This window comes from Phyllostomus discolor, chromosome 3, assembly GCF_004126475.2.
Source record: "Phyllostomus discolor isolate MPI-MPIP mPhyDis1 chromosome 3, mPhyDis1.pri.v3, whole genome shotgun sequence".
In the NCBI taxonomy this organism is placed as follows: domain Eukaryota; kingdom Metazoa; phylum Chordata; class Mammalia; order Chiroptera; family Phyllostomidae; genus Phyllostomus; species Phyllostomus discolor.
The window spans coordinates 27,978,528-27,986,249 of record NC_040905.2 but is presented as its reverse complement, the minus strand read 5'-3'; positions in this window follow the sequence as shown (position 1 = coordinate 27,986,249).

The following is a 7,722-nucleotide window of genomic DNA, read 5'->3' as shown; positions in this document are numbered from 1 at the left end:
CCGCAGACCCCACAGGTTGAGGGCTCGGTCCCACATGACTGCCCCCACTGCAGACAGCAATCTGGGCTTCTGGTACTTCTGACCAACTGACTGGCATACATAATGGGGTCCCATGGCCCCCTTCTGGGATTCAATAATTTGCTAGAAGAGATCACAGAACTCAACAGATCACTTTACCTACAAAGGACACAGCTCAGGAACAGCCAAATGGAAGAGATATACAGGGTAAGGTATGAGGGGAAGGGGGCAAAAGAGACTCCCATATGCCCCCCACCAGGTGTACCATCCTCCCAGCACCTCCACATGTTCACCAACCCGGAAGCTTTCAGCTCGTATTGTTTAGGGGCTTGGTAGAGCTTCAATCACATAGGCACGATTGATCAAATCATTCCATAGAGGGGAGGGCTGAAAGTCCTGACCCTCCAATCACACGGTCGGTTCCATCCTCTTGGGTCATTTCGTGAGCATAAGCTCGAGAGTGATTGAAGGGCTTTATTATAAATAACGGAAGACACTCCTTTCACCCCTATTGGGAAATCACACAGATTTTGGGGGTTCTGTGCCAGGACCTGAGGACAAAGACTAAATATATATCTCTTATTATGTCACAATATCACATAGGCAAATCTTGTTTTATTTTTTAAAGATGTTGCCTTTTAGAGCTCTGGTTGTCAGCTAAACTTTAATGCACATGGTAAATAAAACAAAGAATTTATTGTTTTCATTTTTTGTTTACTTTTGTTATTATCTTGTTTTATTGATAGTCTAAGAATGTTAAGATCCACTAGGACTCGGAACAACTGAACATAAATTGTCTTAAACAACATTTTGTGACCAAGTGTTAAAGGAGGCAAGAGTTCCAGCAATGGTGTTGGTTGTAACACCGTGTGCCCCGCATCTGGACAATTCTGTCTTTGGCCACACAACCGCTTTCTTTGCTGTTACACTTGAGGGCCTGACATCCATGGAAAATCAACCAGGTGCTGGGTCCTCACCAGGATCTGTCCTGCCCAGACTAGGAACATGGCCGCCCAGCAGAACAGCAGCTCCAGACACATGAACTATGGCTTGTCAGTTCTCCAAGAATTATGTTTCTCTAGGCCATGCACTTAATTTCAGCTAAGGTAAGTAAAAAGAAGATAGATTTCTACTTGATATCTAAGCAGAAATCTACTAAGAAATCTACTAAGTTAGAGGAGGGTCTCTACTAGTCTTTGTAGAATGTACAACAGTATTTGCCTATTACACTTAACATAATGTGACTGTGAGGTCAAGAAGCTTTGCTAGAGTGCCTATAATTAAAGCATCTGATGTGTGACTTGCCTGATACATTTCATCATTTTTCAAGTGAGTAGGTGTGCTTTTCTCTCTGAGTGGCTTCAGATCATGTCTTTAAGATCCAATCTTCTTCCTTTAAATAATTAAGCTTCATTTCTAGGTCTCATGGAATTCATACTGAGTATCTGAAATGTATGACAGATAGGAGTTTACTTTCTCTGGGAAATGTTGAAGAAGTCTTAATGAATGGCAGTCAACTGGAACTAATACTTGATTGATCAATTACAGTGATAAACAGGAATAAAGCCAAGAATATAGCACAAAAGTCCATGCCAAGAAGAAACCTAACACTATTGACAAAACAGATAGGAAATTTAAAACATTTTCAATCAATACTGATTTCAGCATATGAATAAATGTTTGGCTAATGCATTTTACCAGTTATAATTTCATTATGAACTGCCATAACATGTCATAAGACCATGGAGAGGAAATTGGGGGGAAAAGCCAAAGTAAAAAAAAAATCATTTTTATGGCATTTGCCCTGGAATTATTTCTAGAATAATGTCATTTCACAGCTATAATTCAAAGTAGGTTTTAGTCTATTGGTTTAACTGCAGCATATCTAAAATTTAGAAGTTTTTATAGCCCTCAATCCCACATAATGGTGGTTAAAAACCTTAGAGAAAATTCAATTATTGTTGAGAAGAGTTTTGTACCTTTTTTTCCCATGAGACAGGCTTCATATGGAGACCTGCTAAATAAATAGCAGTTTCCAAGTTTCTATCCCATTGTCTATAAAAATGGAGTGGTTTCTAATCCAGAAGCACTATAGAGCGACATACTGGTTTTTTAATATGGCATAGGGATGTAAAAAAGAATTTAATTCCCCAAGAGAGCAATTTTTGCTCAGGTAAAATATATCCTGATGCTGGCATGACTTGAAATATATCACATGACAAAGCAATTGCACAAATTTCTATATATGCACGTGGCACCAGAAAGAATCCAGAAAGGCCCCCATAATGCTGAGGGCGAGAGGCCCCACATTCTGTGTTAAGGAAACTAGAAAAGGGAAGAGGCACTAGGTCTCCAGGGTGCCGGCACACTGGCTTTCCAAGGACAGTGCCACACCTGGCAGCTGTTATAAGGGGCACCTGCTGCCCTATAGATGAGCTGCTAGCTGCAGAGATGGTTTAGCGCCCTTTGGTCTCCCCTGCACCACTGACTCGGTTAGAGGCTTTCCTCCAAGCTCCAACTTTCTGCTGAAGAGGGGCAGAGTAGGAAATGGAGTGGGTGCTGGGGTTAACAGTGGTGTTTTGAGGAAGGAATTACAGAATTATTTAGACTTCAAATTTAGAGAATACTTAATCCAAATCTCTCAGTTTGGTCCAAGAAAATGAGGTCCAAAGAAATTAAGTGGCTTGCCCAAGATTGGAGGGTTAATTGTTGGTGAACTGACTAGAACCCAGCCTCCTGATTCCTGCTCTGTGGCAGCTTCTCCTACACCAGAGACCTTCTGTCCTAGGATGGATGCCCCCTTATCACAACCTTCTCTCCTCCAGGCTGTAGATGTCTTCAGCTAGCCAAACTGGCAGCAGTCACAGTGGGCCTGGCCATCCTATCTGATGGGTGACCACAGGCTCCTAGGCTGGATTTGCACTCAACTGTGGAAAAGATCTTTATTTGCAGGATTCCGCTGAGAAGCAAGTTCAAGTGTGTTACATTTATTAATGTCTGTCTTGGGGCCTCTGCACACAGAGCTTTATCAACATACATACATTATGCATCACGCCTGGCTTGTGACCTGGTGTGTTGAGAAGAACCAAGGGCTCAGGCAGCTCAGCAGGCAGTTGCAGTCACCGTGAGTCCCCAGGCAATGACTGTAGCCTTCAACTAGAGTTTTGTCATTCCTGCAGGGAGACAATACTAAATGGATTGCTTCAAAACCAAATATTTAAGAAAGGATATAGAAAATACAAAATATACAACAGATTTGTTTAACCTATTAACAAAGTCAACTTTCCTTCTTGGGGTTAGGATTTAGGGTGGGGGAGGGGGCTCTATATGCATACCATTTATGCATATTAGCAGTGCACCAAGAGCCTTGATTTGTTTCAAAACCATGAAGATTTACTTTTGGCAAATTTTAGAAATTGTCTTTAAGGCAATCACTTGTTTGCTATTCTATGTAAATGATGCTGTGTGTCTTGTGTGTGCGTCATGCATCTGTGTGTGTGTTAATTCAGTCTTACAGCTTCTCATGCCCACTATTTCCATTAGTTTAGTTTCATATGTTTTTAAAGAGATTTGTAAAGTAAAATCCATTTTTTATTTTTAAGGATGCTTTTTTTCAGAATCAAGTGTATTTTTAAACAAATCATTAAAATTTACATGAGAAATTGTATTAATGTATAAAGGGGAGAGTAATTATAACAAATTTGTTTGCATTCCATTAAAGTCATTATGTGAAATGAACTATATCCCACCAACTGTCTCTAGCAGGATCCCATGGGATGGAGCAATAGGATAGAGCTACCTGTGGTCTTGGAGATCTCCACTGGCTTTCTCATCACCCCCACATACTGCCAGTTTCCTTTCAGATTCTAAGAGCTGCCCCATGGCATGGACATGGTGACCTCTCGAAGCAGATCCAGTTGCTGTTCCAGTTGCCCTCACTCACATAACAGGGGCCTCACTTCTCTACTACAAGCAGCATCCTTTCTCCTTTGTCAGAAAATTTTGTCTGCGATGGGTCAGAGTTTCAAATGCATAGATCTGAAAAGGATAAATAAGCTTTTGAGTACCTTGGTTCTTTGGTTCTGCATGTCAGACCCTCCCCTTCTTATACCTTTGATCATCTCTGATTCCTAGATACTGGGATCCAGGAACTGAAGAACTAACTTTACCAAATTGCTGGTGCTACAAAATGTATGGGAATCCGGCAATGGTGGGAGCCCAAAGACTATCCCATCAGGAGAGTCATCCCAGAAGGATAGAGTTTCATTGAGACAATATTATGCATCCAATTTTTTGACTCCTAATCAGAAAAGGCTAAGTCTTTGCCCAATGGACACAGCCCATGATGATTAAAGCTATGTATTTTTTAAATTATCTGCTGAGTGTTATGTCTTCTCCAGAAGGCTGACCTAGGATTATTAAGAATAATGTGCGCCATCATAAAAGAGCACTGATGTCCACTGCATATTTGTTTAGAACATTTCCAAGATATTCTGCACAGAATCTTCATCCTTTATGATGAAGGCCTATGGGTGCCTTTAGGAGCCTTTTCTAGGAAAAACATTTTCTCATTCTTAAGTGGCTGCCAGCACCCCAGCCTTTTTTCTCATCAGCCCTATCAGAGGTTTTAGGAGGGGGAGAACAATACTTCCACATCCTTGACAAACACAGTTCTGCGAGTTCACTGAGATGGGCTGTAATCTCATATCATCGCTAAGGAGTTGCTGAGCAAATATCACAAACAGAAAGGGGAAAACATTCATTTCACCTCCAGCAAAGGGAAACAGAAAGTTAGCTCCTTGGATATGAGGAATAAAGGAAAGGGGAGAGTTATCCTCTCCATGCTTGTTTTCTAGGTAGGGTTTGAGTCTCATTTGCATTTCTGGGTTGGGTTGGGTTGGGTTGGGTTGGGTTTGGCTTGGCTTCAGGTGAGAAAATGGGTTTGGTTAAGAGGAAAGGCAAGGAGCACCCCAAATCCTCACCTTCCTTTATAACAGTCAGGGTGGCAATGGATCCTCTCAGAGAGGGGGCGGGGGCTCAATCAAAGCCAGAGCAAAGAACCCTCTGGGATTTTATAGTGAGAAAAAAAAAATCAGGTTTCTCTCTGAACAATAATACACAGTGAAAGAGTTTCCATGTGTCTGAGCTCCTACCTGTGAAGACACACAGATGTAAGAGATGGCCCTGAGCTGTAGGAATTTATCATCTACTCTGGTCCATACCTGTTACTCCCCACAGGAAAGCCAGGCAGTGACAAAGGTGAATGTGCCAATTTGCCAATTTAGTGGTTCCTAAAGCAAGCAGTATGGGATGACTGTCTCCCTCGTGGGCAGACAATCATCAAGATTTAGGGCCCCAGACCAGCCCCTGCTGGCGCAATTCTTGTCCTTCCCCTGACCTCTACGTACAGCAGTCCATCCTGGCCTCCTGATCCGAAGTAGCACTCAATCTCCCTTTGTCCCTATACCCAGTTTTACCACAAAACTTCATTACAATCTGCTGTTATTATTTATTTATGAGCTGACTGCCTGGCTTCCCCTCAAGGATTAAGCTCCAGAGAGTGGAGACTGGGTCCTTCTGGTTTGTTATTATGTATCCAGTGCCCAAAATAATGTTGGGCACACAGTAGGTACTTAATAAATGCCAATTGAATGAGTCACCAAAGATAGGAATAAGTGTTCCAACCCTCTGTGTTGAAGTCAACCAACACAACAACATGAAAGAAGTGAAACCCCCAAAAGTGCCTGTAGTGAAGCTATGTCTTGCCTTTTCACAAGTTCATGTCCGTTCCCTGATCACAGGCTCCATCTCTCATTTACGATCCTGCTCCGGCCCTGCAGGCTGGTGTGGTCATGAGGCCCCACTGACTCGGCCTCTCCACTGAATTCTTGAGCAGCTGGGGAGCTCTCCCCAGGGACGACCATGGTGTGTCCTGTAGCCGGTGAGCCACTCTGGAGCCCACAGCCCACCCCACAGCCCCACACTCTAACTGTCTTCTCTAGTCTCCCTCAGGGGGCCCCAGCCAAATTCAGAGGATATCACAACAGGCTGCAGAAAAAAAGGAAACTTTCTAGAGAAGTGTAAATGTGACACCTGGCCTCAAAGCTTGGTGAATAAATGACCTCACTTTAAGGATATCTGTTTCTCAACGTTTTTTCCTCATCACCCCTCCCCCACAAGGAGCTTTATTGGCCTTTTCCTAATCCCCCCCTTTTCATGAAACAAGTATGCTGTGTATCCGTTTATGCACTACGGCCCTTTACAGGTCCACAAACCATTGCCTTATCTATGTTCACTCCCAACCCCAAACCAATGTTTGCCTCCTTGAGGGAAATACCACTCTGTAGAATGCAGGTCATGTGTGGGGTTTTTTGTATAAAAATGATGTTCTTCTGAGCTCTTATCCTACCTACTGTTATTAGATACAATTTCCCTTAAGAAACATCTTTGCCAGTGTGGGATACATAAGAGAATGTTAAAATCCTCTCAGAGGGAAAAAAATGAACCCCTCCAAAAAATGAGCCAGGAATTGGCAGAAGAGGACACATTTCATCTCCCCTGTGATTTTCCTCTTTGGCTCTAGACTTCAAGGAGTCCAGACATCTTCGCAGGGGGAGAGGTGGCGCCTGAATCAGGGGAGAAGGTGGGCATTGAGAAGGTGCCATTCTTGGAGCAGACATGACCTAGAGATGAGTACCAATGGTCAGTGAGCTAGCTTATTATTTCACGTCCCTCTGCATTTATACATATTTGCTATCTCTGTGAATTTGTGAATCAGCAAGAGTAGGAAAGACAGGTGAGGAAATAAATCAGGAGAGTGGGCATTCAATGGCACCCTCAGTGGGATCAGTGCGGACCACTGAGCCTTTGACTGGAGATGTAAGGATAGCTTCATGGAAGAGATGAAAATCAAATGTTGTCTACATCTAAATTTTACTTAGAACTATTGTAGCAAGTGCTTACAAACTTGACCTGAACTGAACCAAACTGGCCTGTCTCCCTCCTTCCTTCCTTCCTTCCTTCACTCATCCCTTCAACAAATATTTCAGGCTCAAGTATTCATGAATTCATAACAATGCAAAGGTCAAAACAGATTTATTTTGCTCTCCAAAAGCCTGCAGCCCACCGGGAAAACACACAGCTGATCAGGTTAGTAGAACTAGTGAGTAGAGTGTGTGTAAGGGTCCAGCCCTCCCTATTGTGGTTCACTGAGATACACTCACTGTTGTTGTTTTTCAAGGAAGAGCTCACCTTTGGGGGGACTTAATCTCATTTGTACTTCCAAATTCATTGTTTTTAAGGAGCATAATTGAGTGGCATAATGTCAAGCTGCTACCTAAATTAAGGTCTCTTGTCTCATTTCATTCTCCCCACAAAATCAGTAATTACAATCAAAGAAACAATTACCCTGGCTTAGCGAGATCTACTTTTAATTAACTTATGTTTGCTCTTCATTGATAATGCCTCTACTAAGTGCACCCTTAATGAGTCCCTCTGCTCTGGTACCTGAAGAATAGACAGGAAACAAGTGAAAGGCCTAATGGCCCCATAGTTCCTTCATTCTCAAGACCTTAAGTAACAAGAAAATCAAGTCTGTACACGGGATCCTGGGAACTGAGGTTTGCTCCAGGCAGCGTTCGAGGACAGGGGGCTGTCCAAAGTAAAAGAGAGAGGTGGCCAGCCCCAAAAGATGGAAGAGGCTCT